Raw genomic sequence first — 18,937 nt, forward strand, 5'->3', positions numbered from 1 at the left:
CGTAGTCGGAGAGAAGCAAGCTCCTGCAAGCTTTGTCCATCCTCTGTAAATCCATACTGTTTTTTTGTTTCCTTCATCGTGTAAGTTTTTCATGGGTTTTCATATGTACACATCCATGCATGTTTTAATGAAGTTTTAATTTTTGTGTTATTCTGTTTAAATATTATTTTAAATCTTTAATGTTTGTTATTTACTTTTAGAATAAGCTTTAATTTCGTCCTCTTCCATCGTTGCATGCATCCTGCATTCATAGTTACTATTCATAGTACTATTTATTATTGTTTCTGTGGAATTACTATTTCGCAAAATACTATTTACATACTATTTGCATAGTAGGAACACTAGTTGCATGTTTCATATTCTTCCCTTCATCATTCTCCTGACCGTCCATCATTTCAAAACACTATTTCAAAAATACTATATGCAAACTATTTCAGTATTATTTAATTACTATTTAAACAAGAAAAAATTATAAAAAATTTTAGAAAGTAACTTATACATAGATAATAGGATAAGTAATGTTTAGCATAGATTAAACTTTGCTAAAAAAATACATAAAAAATAAAAAATTAAAAGTCAAAAAAGATAACCTGTAGGTAACTTAAGTAACTTAGTAAGTAACCTTAGGTAACTCTTAGTGTAACTTACTTTAAGTTAACTATAGGTAACCTTAGACATAGTTAACTTTAAGCATAGTTTGTAGTGTAAGTTAACTTTAAATAACTTAGGTCTAACTCGTAGTTATCTATAGTATAACTCTTAGTATAACCATAGGTTAACTCTTTAAGAAACCTAGCTTGTAAATTAGTAACCTTTAGTTAACCTTCAAAAAATCTTTAGGAAACCCATAGGTTACTCCTAGGAAATCTTAGTATGACTTTAAGAAACCACCCATAGGTAGTTTAGTTTGTAAGAGTCACCCCTAGTTAACCTATAGTGTGACCATAAGTAACTCTTAGATGGGTAACCTTTAGGTGCCTTAACCTATAAGCAACTTTTAGGACAATCTGTAGAGTTCACCCTGTAGTATCGTCCATCCACTAGTGTTCACCTCATAGTGCCCACCATGGCATCCATAGTAGCATCCACTCTGTCATCCACCATAGTGTCCGTCTAGTAGCTTCTACTTTGTGTTCACCAATAGTATTAAGAGTCCAACCCTAGGTGTCCCGTCTTAGTGTTGTCCATCCACCTATAGTGTCCAAGTTTAGAGACCAACCTTAGGTTCACTCATAGTTTAGGATTGTTCCCCCATAGTGTCCAACCTTAGGTGTTAGTATTGTCCAATCTTAAAGTTTATCTTTAGGTTCACCTTTAGAAGATCTATAGTTCAGTGTCTACCCAATAGTGTGTCCATTGTTCATTTTTAGTACATATAGTCAAGATTAGGCAACCCAACTAGGATTAAATAACCATAGGATAAGTAACCTATTAAGTAATATAAATAAGGTTAGATGAGTCTTAGTAGAGTAGAATAAGAGTAAATTTCTAGTTCTGGTAGAATAGAGTCATTATAGTATAGATTAGAATTATAGTATAAGATAGATAGTCTTAATATAAATCTAGAATAAATATAGGTAGTCTAGTATATATTAATCTGGATTAATTGAACTGTGTATTATATCTGTACCTCAGGAAATTTATGGCTGTGACAGTCCTGAACTTGAGCCTTAATCTTTGAAGGTTTAGTTTATAGTTCATGGTTAATTTGTAATCTGTTAGTAGTGTCTTGGTGGGCCTCGCTTTTTGTTATCGTAGAGTGAGCAAGATCCTATTCATAGATTCCAGTACATAAACTTTAGGATTAGGATTAGGTATACTACAGTTCCTCCTTTAATCAGGAGGCTCCCCCCGTCGGTCCTGTCGGTCCCTCATGGTATCAGAGCAAATCATTCTATACTATACTCATAGGTTCCCCATGGTATCAGTGTTGGTTTTGTTTACCAATTTGATGGGATTTGGGAGGAGATTGAAGTGGAGAATGAGATGAAAAATTAGGGGAGAATATAGATTTAGGGTTCTTTCTTTTTTTTCTTAGTATATAAGGCCTCTTATGTGTGAGGTTATTACATCCTACAAAAATTCATACATCAATACATAAATCACTATAACAATATGAGCCCAACTATATATGAGCCCATCTATGAACCCAACATACAACTAAACCAAAAATTACATAACTTAGAAATTAAAAAGATCAAACATTACATTTTAACTCTCATTTAATGGTTGTTCTTGAATGCCCATGAGGTCTCTAAAGTAGATGAATTTTTTTTTAGGTAATGCCTTGGTGAAAATGTCCGCCACTTAGTTTTGAGTCCTCACATACTTCACTTCAACTTCTTTTTCTTCTACCACATCTCTTATAAAATGGTACTTGATTTTGATATGCTTCGTGCAGCTATGATAGATAGGATTTTTTGTCATAGAGATGGTAGACTTGTTGTCACAAAGTAGTGTAATGGCTTCTTCTTGCTTTTCATCCACATTTTTTAGTATTCTTCTCAACCAAATTATTTGTTGTGTTGCTAAGGTAGTTGAGATATATTCGGCTTCTGCAGATGACAATGCCACAATATCTTGCTTCTTAGATGCCCAAAATATGACATCGGATCCAAAAAAAAATGATAGCCCGATGTGCTCTTCATATCATCAATGCTTCCGGCCCAATCACTATCACAAAATCCAAATAACTTCACATAGTCATTTATGCTTTTTTTATATATGATGTCATAATGTTTGGTACTTTTGATGTATCTCAGGACTCTTTTTACCATCTCAAAGTGGACTTTGCTTGATTTTTGCATGAATCTAGAAAGTAAACTTGATGCAAATATTATGTCCGATTTTGTAGTTGTGAGATACAATAAGCTTCCAACAATGCTTCTATATAGTGGTGCATTGGCTTCACCATTTCCATCTTCTTTGATTAACTTCTTATTTACCACTAAAGATGTTGCCATAACATTGCAATTCTCTATTTTGAATTTCTTGAGAATACTTTCTACATATTTTTTTTGACAAATAAAAATGCTATCTTTTCTTGGCTTGATTTCAATTTTCAAAAAGTAATGGAGCAAACCCATATCATTCATTTCATATCTTCTCATCGTATCACTTTTGAAAGCTAAAATCATATTCTCATTGTTACTGGTAATGATCAAATCATCAACATAAAGAGAGACAAGAATATCATTATCTTGCTTCTTCACATAAAGTGTTGGTTCACTTGGACTTCTTTGAAAATCTTTTTCATTGAAGTAGGCATCAATTTGAGCATACTATGCTTGGGATGCTTGCTTCAACCCATACAATGCTTTCTTCAACTTGTACACTTTGCTTTTTTGACCTTTGATGATGAAGCCTTGAGGTTGTTCTACATAAATTTTTTTCTCCAATATCTCATTCAAGAATGCCGACTTTACATCAAGTTGGTGTAGTTTTCAATCTTTGTGCCGTCATAGAAATGAGAGTTCTAATTGTGTCATGTCGAGCAATTGGTACAAAAGTTTCTTGATAATCAATCCCAGGTAATTGAGAATACCCTTTTGCTATCAATCTTGCTTTGTATCTTTGAATGGATCCATCTAGATTGTGTTGTCTTGTAGATCCACTTCAAGCCAATGACTTATCGTTTGGTTTCTCCACTAGCTCTCAAGTTTTGTTTTTCTCAATCACATCAATTTCTTCTTGCATTGCCTTGTTTCATACTTCATGTATAGCTTCTTCGTAAGTTTTAGACTCAATCATGCAAAAGTTACAAGTGGCATAAATGTCACTTAGGCTTTTCATTCTTCTGGGAGTGGAATTTGGAGATGAGCTTGAGCTTGAAGTTGGTGATGGACTTACACTTGAAGAAGTTTGTGGTGAACCTTCATCCTCATTTTCTTCATTTTGGGCATCATGAATTTCTTCATCAAGAGTAACAATATTTTCTTCAATTTTCTTATCTTTTCAATCCCAAGTAGCCTTCTCATTAAAAAAATTCTCTTTTTATGATCATCTTGTTGTGCTTCAAGCTAAAAAGTTTATAGCCTTTTGATTTAGAACTATAGTCAACAAAAATGCATTTTTTACTTCATCCAGTTTGTGCCTCCTTTCTTTTGGAATATGTGCATAGCATACACATCCAAAGACTTTGAAATGCTTCGCCGAAGGCTTTCTACCGGACCAAGCTTCAAATGGTGTTTTGTTTTAGAGAGCTTTTGTTGGATATCTATTCATCAAGTATACCGCCGTGTACATCGTTTCCGTCCCAAAGAAATTTGGAAGGCCTTTGTTTTGGAGCATAGATCTAGCCATCTCAAAAATAGTATGATTCTTTCTTTTGGTAATTCTATTTTGTTCCGGTGTATAGCCGACGGTCAATTGTCTTTGCAAACCAACATCTTCACAAAATTTCTCAAATTCATTTGAGTTATATTCACCACCTCTATCACTTCTTAGCGCTTTGATGTAGTGCTCACTTTGTCTTTCCACAAGATTTTTGAACTTCTCAAAAATGGTGAATGCCTCGGACTTGTGCCTCATAAAGTACACCCATGTCATTTTTGAATAGTCATCAATGAAGGTAATGAAATAAATGTTACTGGCATGAGGAGTTTTCATAGGTCCACATATGTTGGTATGAACAAGCTCCAATGGTGCTTTGGTCTTCATGCATGCTCTTTTGGAAATGTCTCTCGATGTTGTTTTTCAAGTGCATGTTTTTCACAAATTTCTTTCTTGTCTTGTATTGTCGGTAGACCATACACCATATTTTTTTTTATGTAGACTTCTCAATCTTTGAAAGTTTAAGTGTCCATATCTTTTGTGCTATAGTCATGACTCATCATTTACCTCCATCTTCAATGCAACATTCTTTGCATAGTGCAAAATAAGATGAAAGCTTCTATTTTTCTCCATGTTGATATTTGCCATAAGTTGCTTTTTCTCCCTTTTGTCATATATCTTGCATCCATTATTTTTAAAGTGCACTATTTGCCCATGCTCAATCAATTGTACAATACTTAGAAGATTTTGTGTCAAGTTGGAACAAGTAAAACATCATGGATGAACTTCCTCCCTTTCTGTGTCAATTGCAATTCCCTTTGCCTCTTGTTTGGACTAGTGCACCATTTCCCATCTTGACTTGTGAGCTTGGAGAACTATCAATGTTAACAAAGATGGACTTATCACCGGTCATGTGGTTGCTACATCTACTATCAAGGTACCATACATCATTTTTTTGCTCCTCCGGGGTTTGACATGCATAGAATGTGCTTTGGCTGTCTTCATTTTCTTTGGAGAAGTGTGCTTGTTCATTTATTTGGTACCTACAATCTTTTTGAACATGGGCAAATTTTTTGTAATTATAACATTGGGGTTTTCCTCTAAACCAACAATCTTTTTGAACATGAGAAGACCTTTTACATATGTTGCACCTAGGTTGAGTGGTCTCATCATTTTGACTTCTTGAAAAGTTATTTTTTTTCCTTCCTCTTTCTCTTATATTTCTTCCTCTTCCTCTATTTTGGTTTCCATTTCTAGATGATCCTCTTTAACTTGTTCATGACTAGACGGTTCTCTTTGAGGATTTTTGTCAAACACCTTGAGCTTAGATTGAAAGACACTTTCTAATGATGATTCTTTGTGCCTAAACAATCTTTGCTCATGAGCTTCAAGAGATCCCATCAACTCATGAATACTTAAAGTAGAAAGATTTTTAGATTTTTCAACAATAGTAACTATGGTATCAAATTTTGGAGGCAAACTAGTCAAAATTTTCTCACATATTTTTTGGTCGGTGATGGTTTCACCATAGCTCTTCATTTGATTAACAATTTTCATGATTTTGGAGAAGTAATCCTTCAACTTTTCATTTTCTTGCATTCTCAAATTATCTAACTCTCTTTTTAGAGTTTGAAGTTTGATAGTTCTCACCTTGGTATTTTCTTGAAATTCTTCTTGTAAGAAGTCCCATGCCTCCTTTGATTTGGTGGCTCTAATGATTCTTGAAAAAATTTTGTTGGACATCGCTTGTTGGATGAAGAAGAGGGCTTTGACATCCTTCTTTTTGTAGTCCTTCATTTGCTCCCTTTGTTGGTTAATTGAAATGGATGGCTCTTCATACCCACTCTCCATCAAATCTCAAATTTCTTGTGAAATGAAGAGGGTCTTCATCTTGATGCTCCAATAATCATAGTTTTCTCCATCAAAAATAGGAATAGAAGGTTGATTAATGCTCATACCTATGTTGCTTGAACTTGCCATGGAGATCTTCTTAAATAGTGCTCTCTTTCTCACTTCTTGTCTTCAAACTCAAATCTTGTTGATCTTTTTTGCTCTGATACCACTTTTGTTGGTTTTGTTTACCAACTTGATGAGATTTGGGAAGCGATTGAAGTAGAGAATGAGATGGAAAATTGGAGGAGAATATAGATTTAGGGTTCTTTCTTTCTTTTTTCTTAGTACATAAGGCCTCTATGTGTGAGGCTACTACATCTTACAAAAGTTCATATATCAATACATAAATCACGATAACAATATGAGCCCAACTATATATGAGCCCATCTATGAACCCAACATACAACTAAACCAAAAATTATATAACTTAGAAATAAAAAAGAACAAACATTACATTTTAACGATCAGAGCCATGGGAGGGAGAAATAGTATAGAAAGATCTCGGTTTGAGGAGCAGTAGGGGCCTCAATCTAGACGCTCAAGCTTTGTCCGAGGAGCAGTAGAGTTCTGGTAAGAACCTTTAGCTTGGTCCGAAGAGTATAGTGATTGTACGACTGGTAGTCATTTAAGCTTGGTCTGAGGAGTATAGGGGTTGTACAACTGGTGGGTTGTATAATTGGCGGAAACTCGAATGTACCTTTGGATGTTGGGTTGCTTCAGGGCATGCCATTGTCGACGAAGGCCAGGGAGAGCCGCTACAGACGCAAACAGTAAAGACCGCAGAGAATCTTTCCTTTGGCACTTAAGTTGGGTAACCGTTTCAGATTCTCGTTTCAGATCCTCCTGTATTAAGTCTCCTAAAGTAGATACTATTTCAGATCCTGCTGTGTTAAATCTCCTAAGGAAATGACCTCTTACCTTAATAATACTGTTAAGTCTCCTAAGATGGGTATCTTTTCTTTATCTTCTTTTACTAAATCTTTCCACCCTTGGAATTGTTATCATAGAGTTGTGGTAAGGATCTTGTAGAGAGTATAACGTATAGGTAAAATATCCTAGGTAATATTATTTAGGTATTAAGTTTCTTCTTCTATTAGTTATTCTTTTACTCTTTTTATTCCTTGTAATATAGTATACTTATAGTATAGTCTCTAGTTGTATATTACTTAGATAAGCAATTAGGAATCTTATTCTTTTATTCTTTTATAGGTAGGAATTTTCTTTGATACATTCTTTCATTCTTTTTGTAATTAGATCTCTAACCTAGTCATAGCTAATATTTAGACGTTAACCTTGTAGAGTAGATAACTTTAAATAGGATTTTTATTCTTTGTATCCTTTAATAGGTAGAAACATAATAAGGTAATTAGGATCCTACCCCTTGTAGACAGGTAGATTTATTTCCTAGGAACCTTTTTAGTGATTAAGTACCTTCTTAGTATAGAGTTTTCTAGCTGTATAAGTAGTTATAGCTGTATGTTAGTTAGTTTTAGATAGGTAAGCATTTTTAGTTAGCCTTCTTTGGGGACTAACCTTTTCATACTTGGGAATTCTTAGCCATTCCTAAGAACTCCTAATTATCTTTTAGTCATCTTTCTTACAGACATAAGAGTTTCCGGTAATCTTTAAGATCTTAGCCACCTTTTTCTTGATCATTCTCTTTATAATCATAAAGTCTTTCCGATCATCTTCCTAATTACTTAAAAGCCTTTTAACTTTCTTAAAATAGAATGAACCTGTATCTAGAAGATATTCTAAACTATTCAGATGATGATCTAGATGATACCCAATCCTTTCACTCTGAATTAGACAATGAAGATGCAAATCAATTTCAAAATTATCCTCAATTTCAGCCAACCTTAGACTATGAAAATAGATTGAGTCTTAGGCTAATCTCCAAAATTAAAATTTATTTATCAAATTTTCAAAATAAACTCTATCCTATATATATATAAACACAACTCTGAATATAAAGAAATATTTAAAGCAGACTTCTTTGCTAGTCATAATAGACTTAAAAAACAATAATTCCTCAATCTTTACAATAAAACCCAAATAGAAGAAATCCAATCTCGATACTGTCTTTATAAAGTCAGGTAAAACTCTTATCAAATTCTTTGATTGGTTTGAGAAATATGATCATTTAAGTCAATCTAAACCTAGAACATACAATAAATCAGTTTTCACATCCGTAACAAACATGCCAAATACAAAGTAAAACCTTAAAAATAAACATAACTTGGAAATTATAAAAAAGAGTAATGAATGTAGTTGTATAAATAAGAAAATATCAATTTATTGGGAGAAAGGCAAAAGAGTTATTGAATACCTTTGTCCATGCCTACAAAAAGATAAAGATCCTTGACCTAAGAATTCACCTTTTAAAATAAAAGAATTAATCCAAACTACAAAAGACTCACCAGAACAAGTAGAAATACTTGAAGACACTAAAATCTTTAAAGATGAAAATTTTAAAAACATTATAATGCAACAGTCTGTAAGAGACTCAGAACTTTTAAAAAATAAAATTTAGGTAAGGGATCATCTAGAAGAAATCAATCCTTTAGAAGAAACTAGTCCTGAAACAAAATCTCAGAAAGAAGTCCCAGACTTAGTTCTAGGCAATTATCTTTCTGACTGCTTTAAACTAAAAATAGAATTATACCCGGTTAAAATCTATAATGAAAACCCACAAAAATTCTGGACTAACTTATTATGGAAAATACCAAAAAACTTAGGAACTTTAATAAAATTATCTTTGAACCTTAGGACCTTTAAGTTAGAAATACAAAAACTTATTGTATCCCAAAATCTACTTATCTTTTGTGACAAAACACCTTTTTATTCTAGTATCTATGATAAGATAAAAGAATTTAACAAATCCTTAAATCTCCTCCAATCTAATGAAGAAATTCTTAAACAACAAATCTTGTTAAAAGAAGAAATTAAGTTTGGAATCGAAACCTTAACCAGATCTTGTTGAGATCTCAATCATCATCTAAATTCTTTTGGAAATCTAAAACAAAGAACTTAAAACTAAGACATGAAAATTTTTGGCCTGTAAGGTATAAAAGTCTTTGGTCCATTTTAAATCTCTTTAACATTCTTCAAAAGAAAACTAGTTATAGTATATCCACACTTCTTTATCAAAAATCAAATTCTTTAACATCAGAATATAAACAAAATTTTAAGAAAAAGCATTTAAGAAATATTAAGCTTAGATTACTAGTTAACCCTTTGCTGCAACCTTTCTGGAAATTTAAAAGAAAAAAGAAAAACTTTTTTCTTCCCAACACTTCTAGAAACAAGCCATACCAAAATATGAATAAGGAAAAAAATATTCAAAAAAGAGAGACATCAAAATTTTTTAAGGAAATAGAAGTTACTCGGCATATAAGTAACTTTAAAATTTTAGTCTGATCTAATTCTGAACTAAATTTTATAGATGTTAGTAGTTCAAACTTCAAACAAATAACTTATCATTCTATTAAACAACAAAGATTAGAAATTTGGAATAAAGCATAAAAAATATTATCCTCTGAACTCCAAAATACTATTCTTGACAAAATTCTTCAACCTAGTGAGAGTAAAGAAATACTCCAAGATCTTAGTGAATATCTTTTGTTAGATTGGTGCTGGCCAAAATTAAGTATTCCAAATATAAATGTGAATCTTTCTAGTATCATGATTAGATTTTTATATAAAGAATTTGTTAGACTAGCTTCTATAAATTACTATTACTCTTTAGATATGTTTCCAAAATTAGTCTCTATAATCTTAAAAAGACTCAAAAATGATAGAAAAGAGATAGACATGATAATTTATAGTAGAATTGAAGAAAGAAAATTAACTAAAATTATTTATCATTTTCAAATTTATTATCTCACACATATCCAATTTTCGGATAAAGATGGTATTCTAAAAAATAAACCATAGGTGACTTTGACATGGAAGATTATATCTTAGTCAAATATATTGATGTCTATTGGGAAGCTACAAAATCTCAAAATTATAGATGTTGGTCAGATAACAGAATATGGGTTGTAACAGATTTAGTAAACCCATCCAGTATCCTACCAGAAAAAAAAATTGGGATATCCTTCTAAACCTAAAAAATTATCCTGATCAAATTCAAAATAAAGTACAAAATATCTTCGGAATAACTATACCTTATTCAAATTCATTACATAATGATAGAATATATATATATATATATATAATAATTTTCTCAACCTATTTTAGAACAAGATCTGCACTGCATAAGTTTGTTTTCCACCTCTTTCAAATAAATTCATCCTTTCTGAATAAGAAGAGGAATAGAAGAATTCCATTTGAGAGTATTCCAAATCCATCCACAAAATTCAAACCATTATCAGACAACGTCTTTCTGGCACCATTCAAAAGCAAAGATTCCATTCAAACAAAAGAAGAAAAATATGACCTTCCATCAATCAACCAAAAGAAAAATCCTACTCAGATACCAACAAGCAGCTGTAAGCAACAGCCATTACCAGCAGACAATGATTTGATTCTCCATCAATCACTCAAAACATTCAAATTTTGAATTATTCAATTTAAAAAATCTGAAGAGCATCCAAAGATGATCTATAAATATAGGTATGAATTTTTTTTCATCTCTCACTCCTTATCCCCTACCAAACAAACACATTCAAATGCCATTCCAAAAAGATCGTCGGAGATACTCTCATCACCATAAGCGTCACCTTTATTGCCACCATTTTTCACATCGAAGAAGTCCTGTTACCACTCTTCAGTACTTATCCAAATCAAGATGATCAGTCCATACCACCACATTACTATCCATATTTTATCATCATCATCAAGCAATATTATGATAGATCAACCTCTAGAGCATCCTCACCAAAGAAATCAACGTAAACATACTCCTCCACATGCTTGCACTCAGCCACCAGTCCGCCAGCAAAATTCTCCAAGAGATCAGCATTCAGCAACCAATACTCTACCATTTACTTATCAGGTGATGTCATTAGTCCACCAACATCATTCATCAAGAGATCAACATTCGCATTCACCAAGAGATAAACTTTCGATAGTTCATCAACAGCATTCGCTCAGAAATCAATATTTAATATCACCCATCCCTTTAATTCCTTCTGGATTCGAAGATGTTTATAGAGGCAAGCCAGGATGTAGAAGGAGCACACCACCACAGCAGCTAAATCAAGTCAACAATCTAGTATTCAGCACAAGTTCATCATCCAGTCCAAAATCAAGTCCAGAAACTCCAATATCCAAAAAACAGCACATCGAGACAGATACTACCTACTCGCCATCATCAAGTGACATCCGTAAGTAAATACTCAAGAAAAAAAAAATACTACATGAAGACAAGCTCAGCTATTTTTATGAAAATCCATATCAACATAGTCCTCTCATCTGTCACCACATCCGCAAAAATATTACTTCACCAACAAGCCATCAGAAGACCACTACACCGACAAAGCCAAAGCCATGCTTCCAGTCAAAGTCACTTTGCTACCAAAAGTTTATTCTGCACCAACAAAAATTGTTTCTCCACCAGCAAGACATCCAAGCCACCTCACCAAGGAGATGTTTCACCGACAAGTCACTCACCAGTAGGCCACCTTACCAACAAAGTTGATTCATCGCCAAGTTACTTCAGCATCAAGTTACTTCACCCTCAAGTAAGATGATCGCCAAAGCTTCTATAAGAAGATTCCAAATGCCAGCATAGGAGCCTCGGCAGTGCTTCAAGAGCAATCCTAAGAGTCAGTGGTTTTTCTGGAGAGTTTATTGAAGATCATATGTCAGGTAGAAGTTACAAACTAGAGAGGGAGTGTTCCACCAAATGATCCTCTTCCTTTCTGTTTTGTACCCCTTGTATAGTTTCTTGAGTCCTTGTACAAAAATCCTGTTTGTTCAAGAGTCCTGTACAAAAGTTTGATCCAGAAGTCCGTTGTCGGAGAGAAGCAAGCTCTTGCAAGCTTTCTCCATCCTCTGTAAATCCATACTGTTCTTTTGTTTCCTTCATGTAAGTTTTTCATGTGTTTTCATATGTACATACCCATACATGATTTAATGAAGTTTTAGTTTCTTTATTTTTTGTGTTATTCTGTTTAAATGTTGTTTTAAATCTTTAATGTTTGTTATTTACCTTTAGAATAAGCTTTAATTTTGTCCTCTTCCATCGTTGCATGCATCCTGCATTCATAGTTACTATTCATTACTGTTTTTATAGAATTATTATTTCACAAAATACTATTTACATATTATTTGCATAGTAGGAGCATTAGTTGCATGTTTCATATTCTTTCCTTCATCATTCTCCTGACCACCCACCATTTCAAAATATTATTTCAAAAATACTATTTGCAAATTATTTCAGTACTATTCAATTACTATTTAAAAAATAATAATAATAAAAAATTAAAAAATTGTAGTAAGTAGATAACTTACACAGATAATAGGACAAGTAATGTTTAACATAGATTAAACTCTACTAAAAAATATTTTAAAAATTAAAAATCAAAAAAGATAACCTGTAGGTAACTTAGGTAACTTAGTAACCTTAAGTAACTCTTAGTGCAACTTACTTTAAGCTAACCATAGGTAATCTTAGACATAGGTAACTTTAAGCATAGTTCATAGTGTAAGTTAAGTAAATTTTAAATAATTTAGGTCTAACTCATAGTTATCCATAGTATAGCTCTTAGTATAACCATAGGTTAACTCTTTATTAAACCTAGTTTGTAAATTAGTAACCTTTAGTTAACCTTAAGAAAACCTTTAGGAAATCCATAGGTAACTTGTAGAAAACCTTAGTATGACTTTAGGAAACCACCCATAGGTAGTTTAGTTTGTAAGAGTCACCCCTAGGTAACCTATAGTGTGACCATAGGTAACTCTTTGATAGGTAACCTTTAGGTGCCTTAATCTATAAGCAACCTTTAAGACAACCTATAGAGTTCACCCTGTAGTATCATCCATCCACTAGTGTTCACCTCATAGTGCCCACCGTAGCATCCATAGTAGCATCCGCTCTGTCATCCACCATAGTGTCCGCCTAGTAGCTTCCACTCTGTGTTCACCAATAGTATTAAGAGTCCAACCCTAGGTGTCCAGCTTTAGTGTTGTCCATCCACCCATAGTGTCCAAGTTTAGAGACCAACCTTAGGTTCACTCATAGTTTAGGATTGTTCATCCATAGTATCCAATCTTAGGTGTTAGTATTGTCCAACCTTAGAGTTTAGGTTCACCTTTAGAAGACTCATAGTTCAGTGTCTACTCAGTAGTGTGTCCATTGTCCATCCTTAGTCCCTATAGTCCAGGATTAGGCAATCCAACTAGGATTAAATAACCATAGGATAAGTAACCTATTAAGTAATATAAATAGGTTAGATAAGTCTTAGTAGAGTAGAATACTAGAGTAAAGTTCTAGTTCTGGTAGACTAGAGTCATTATAATATAGATTAGAATTATAATATAAGATTGATAGTTAGTCTTAATATAAATCTAGAATAAATATAGGTAGTCTAGTATATATTAATCTGGATTAATTAAATCGTGTACTATATCTGTACCTTAGAAGATTTATGGTTGTGAAAGTTCTGAACTTGAGCCTTAATCTTTAAAGATTTAGTTTATAGTTCATGGTTAATCTGTAATCTGTTAGTAGTATCTTGGCGGGTCTTATTCTCTGTTATCTTAGAGTGAGCAAGATCCTACTCATAGATTCTAGTACATAAATCTTAAGATTAGGATTAGGTATACTACGGTTCTTCCTTTAATCAAGAGGCTCGCCCCGTCGGTCCTGCCGGTCCTCATGGTATCAGAGCCTTTTGTTACACATTCATCAGTGCAAATCATTCTATACTATACTCATAGGTCCCCCATGGCTCTGATACCATGGGGGCTCTGATACCATGGGGGACCGACAGGACCGACGGGGGGAGCCTCTTGGTTAGAGGAGAAACTGTAGTATACCTAATCTTAATCTTAAGATTTATGTACCGGAACCTATGAGTATGATCTTATCCACTCTAAGATAACAGAGAGCGAGGTCCGTCAAGACACTACTAACAGATTACAGATTAATTATAAACTATAAACTAAACCTTTAAAGACTAAGGCTCAAGTTCAGGACTTTCACAGTTATAAATCTCCTGAGGTACAGATATAGTACATAGTTCAATTAATTCAGATTAATATATATTTTAAAGTATCTATATTTATTCTATCAGGACTTATACTATAATTTTAATTTATACTATAATGACTCTATTTTACCAGAACTAGAACTTTACTCTAGTATTCTACTCTACTAAGACTTATCTAACCTATTTATATTACTTAATAGGTTATTTATCCTATGGTTATTTAATTCTAGTTGGGTTGCCTAATCCTAGACTATAGGTACCAAGGGTGGACAATGGATACACTGTTGGGTAGACACTGGACTATAGATCTTCTAAAGGTGAACCTAAAGATAAACTCTAAGATTGGATGATACTAACACCTAAGGTTGGATACTATGGGTGAACAATCCTAAACTATGAGTGAACCTAAGGTTGGTCTTTAAACTTGGACACTATGGGTGAATGGACAACACTAAGGTTGGACACTTAATACTATTGGTGAACATAGAGTGGAAGCTACTAGACGGACACTATGGTGGATGACAGAGTGGACGCTACTATGGATGCTATGGTGGGCACTGTGAGGTGAACACTAGTGAATGGATACTATAGGGTGAACTCTACAGGTTGCTTACAGATTAAGGTACCTAAGGGTTATCTATTTAAGGTTTATCTATGGTCACACTATAGGTTACCTAAGGGTGACTCTTATAAGCTGAAGTACCTATGGGTGGTTTCCTATGAGTTATCCATGGGTTTCCTATGAGTTATCCATGGGTTTCCTAAAGGTTTTCCTAAGGTTAACTAAAGGTTACTAATTTACAAACTAGGTTTCCTAAAGAGTTAGAGTTAACTTATGGTTATACTAAGAGTTGTACTATGGATAACTACGAGTTAGATCTAAGTTATCTAAAGTTTACTTACACTACGAACGATGCCTAAGGTTACCTATGGTAAACTTAAAGTAAGTTACACTAAGAGATACCTAAGGTTACTTACTAAGTTACCTATATATTGTCTTTTCTGATTTTTAATTTTTTATGTGTTTTTTAGCAGAGTTTAATCTATGTTAAACATTACTTATCCTATTATGTATGTGTAAGTTACCTACTTACTATAATTTTTTATAATTTTATATTATTTATTATTATTATTTTTTAAATAGTAATTAAATAATACTGAAATAGTTTACAAATAGTATTTTTGAAATAGTATTTTGAAATGGTGGGTGGTCAGGAGAATGATGAAGGAAAGAATATGAAACATGCAAGTAGTGTTCTTACTATGCAAATAGTATGTAAATAGTATTTTGCGAAATAGTAATTCTGCAGAAACAGTAATGAATAGTACTATGAATGGTAACTATGAATGCAGGATGCATGCAGCGATGGAAGAGAATGAAATTAAAGCTTATTCTAAAAGTAAATAACAAACATTAAAAATTTAGAACAACATTTAAACAAAGTAACGCAAAGAAATAAAGTAACTAAAACTTTGTTAAAACATGCATGGGTATGTATATATGAAAACACATGGAAAACTTACATGATGAAGGAAACAAAGGAACAGTATGGATTTACAGAGGATGGACAAAGCTTGCAGGAGCTTGCTTCTTTCCGACTACGGACTTCTGGATGCAAACTTCAAACTTTTGTACAAAACTCTTGAACAAACAGAATTTTTGTACAAGGACTCAAGGGACTATACAAGAAACTATATAAGGGGTACAAGACAGAAAGAAAGAAAAGGATTATTTGATGGAACACTCCCTTTCTGGCTTGTAACTTCTACCTGGTATATGATCTTCAATAAGCTCTCCAGAGAAGCCACTGGCTCTTAGGATTGCTCTTGAAGTACTGCCGTGGCTCCTTCCATGCTGGCATTTGGGGGTCTTCTTATAGAAGCTTTGGCGGTCATTTTGCTTAAGGGTGAAGTAACTTGATGCTGAAGAAACTTGACGATGAATCAATTTTGTTGGTAAAGTGGCCTATTGGTGAAGTGACTTGTCAATGAAAATATCTCCTTAGTGAGGTGGTTTGTCGGTGGCTTCGATGTCTTGCTGATGGAGAAATAACTTTTGTTGGTGCAGAATCAACTTTTGGTGGTGAAGTGACTTTAACTGGAAGGACCTGTGGTAATTTTGTGATAAAGTTGAAAGAGTTTTTTCAAGTTTTTGGTGAGGCTGAAGGGGCTTTCTTGTTGAAGGAATCTTTGAATAGAAGTGGTTTGGCTTTTGTAGCAGCTAAAGATTGGTCAGTGGATAAGTCTTTTGAAGTGCCTTGTTTGTAGATGCTTTTGCTGGTGTTGATCATTTAGTTAGAAGGTTCGCGTAGTATTTTTTTCCTTTTTCTTCTTCTAATTCTAAAAGTAATTTTTGGAGGAGATTTTTATATTCTACTTTTGATTTGGTGGCTACAAGTCTTGCATTTATATCTGGCTGCTATTGAAAGGGTAGTTCTGGGACTTCAGTGGTAAGAGGTACTTGCAGACAGTGTTGAGATATCCATTGCACAATTTTTGGTTTAATAGCATGTTCATAATTGAATTGAGCCCACCACCTTATCTTGAATTGTCTTTCAAGAGATAAAGGGATTAAAGGAGTGCTAATGAAGGTATATTCCCATGGAATAATCCATGAGAGTGCAAACCGAGAATAAAACTCCAGAAGGGTTGGAAAGTTTTGATTTCTATGTGGAAGGATGGCTTTTTCTTGAAAAAGATTGAAGCTATCAAGAACTGGTGGTGGTAAGATTTGAAAAGTTGGACCATAATAATCCCATCATGTTTTGAACCAGTACGGAAATTGGTATGTTGTTCCAGTCTTGAAGTAGAACAGTCAAGAATGGCTGTGTTGTGGGTTTTGATAGAGAAAAGCATTGGACCATGCTGCAATATAGTCCCAATAGTTAAAGTATTGGGGATCATAATTTTGTGAAAACCTTTTGAAATCACAAGGACTATTTTTCCATGCTGTAGGTGTTAAAACGAGAGAATTTGTACTGTTGAATGAATGAAGGCATTTATATTATAAAATTTATAATGCTTAACAGCTATAGATTTTGTTTCTATCAGAATATCTTCATAAAATTTTTGAGTTTTTCTAATATCACTTGGTGGAAAGTGCCAGTTTAAAGGAAGGATTTTTTTTGTCACCATCTGAGGTTCTTTTTCTAAATATTCATCTTCAATCATTATTAGGAATTGAAGAAGATTTTTATCAAAATATGGGTAGGTGGCTATTTGAAGAGGTTGGGAGTTTGGTATTGGGTCAGAAATCCCAATTACCGTTTTAAGTTTTTAAAAAAATTGCAGCAAATTTTTAGAGGTTTCATCTGTTTCATGTTGAGAATTTTCTGATGAAGATTCTGCTTGGGTTAATAGTAATGGAGTAGGAGGGGTTTTTCTCTCTTTTCTCTTCTGGTGCAACTATCTTGTACTAAGGTTCTGAAGCTAAGATTTTCAAGTATTTATGTAAAGTATCTATTTGTTCTTTGGTTGCCATAGGAAACAAAGAGAGGAATTAGAAAGGTAAAAGATTTTGGGACTGAGATTTTTTCAGGAGAATTTCCTGCAGAAATTTACATTGAAGAAAATCAAATGCTGTGCTTGTATGTGAAATCTTGTAAAATTTACTTCAAAGGTTTTGAAGGTTTAAAGATTGATTTTGAAAAGATTTTTGTAAGCTAATGAGAGTATTTTAATGACTTGAAGGGATTTCTAATTCTTTCTTGTACTTCATATGGATAACTTCTTGGGTCTAAAAGTTTTTTCCATTTCCTTTCATCTATAGGATGGTCTGGTGTGATTGAGTCTGTTGTTACCCATATTCTTCCATTAGTCCAACATTTTTGATTTTCCAACATTTTAGCTTCACAAAAGACATCTAAATGATTAGAAATTATATATTCATCTTTATTATATTCTTCTATAAATCTAAGGGGATTGTCTCTAATCAAATTAGCTGAAAAAGGATCCCAATCTCATTCAGAGAATTGGGTAAGATGATAAATTTGTAGCGGGTATATAATTTCACCTATCTGTCTTTTTTCTGTTTCACTATAAATCACCATATCTATTTTTTTTCTATCTTGCTTTAGTTGTTCTAAGATTGCTGAGACTATTTTAGAAAACATATCAAATGAGTAGTTACAATTTGCAGAGGCTAATTTAATTAGTCCTTTATGTAGGGCTCTGATTATGGTATTGGAAGGGTTTATATTTATATTTGGAATACTTAATTTTGGCCAGCACCAATCTATTATGAGATATTTGCTAAGAGTTTGGAATATTTTTCTTTAATTTCATTGGGTTGGAGGATCTTTTCAAGAATGATACCATAAAGTTCATAGGGCAATGCTTCACATATTTTGTACCAAAGGTCAATTCTTAATTGTTTAATGGGAGGTTGAGCTTTTTCCATTTGTTTTTGTTGGTTATATTTAATTATACGAGTTTTGGAATGAGGACCGACAAAATTAAATTCTAAGTTTTGTCCTAAGAGTTTAGTTTTGATTCCATTTTGATCAATGTAGAAGGGTTTTATGAGTTCAAGGAATGAATTTTCTAGAATTATTGGTTGATTGAGATATTTAGCTAAAATAAAGAAAGTTTTGAGACATATATTGTAATTGTAA

At 33.1% G+C, this 18,937-nt stretch overlaps 1 protein-coding gene across 11 annotated transcripts in view; it reads left to right on the forward strand.

Moving 5' to 3' along the window:
* The window catches only part of LOC105054477 (probable serine/threonine protein phosphatase 2A regulatory subunit B''delta), a 50,449-nt gene that overhangs the window by 17,541 nt on the left and 13,971 nt on the right, over nucleotides 1–18,937 (forward strand). The window lies entirely within an intron of this gene.

The sequence above is a fragment of the Elaeis guineensis genome, chromosome 11 (assembly GCF_000442705.2).
Source record: "Elaeis guineensis isolate ETL-2024a chromosome 11, EG11, whole genome shotgun sequence".
Taxonomy (NCBI): Eukaryota; Viridiplantae; Streptophyta; class Magnoliopsida; order Arecales; family Arecaceae; genus Elaeis; species Elaeis guineensis.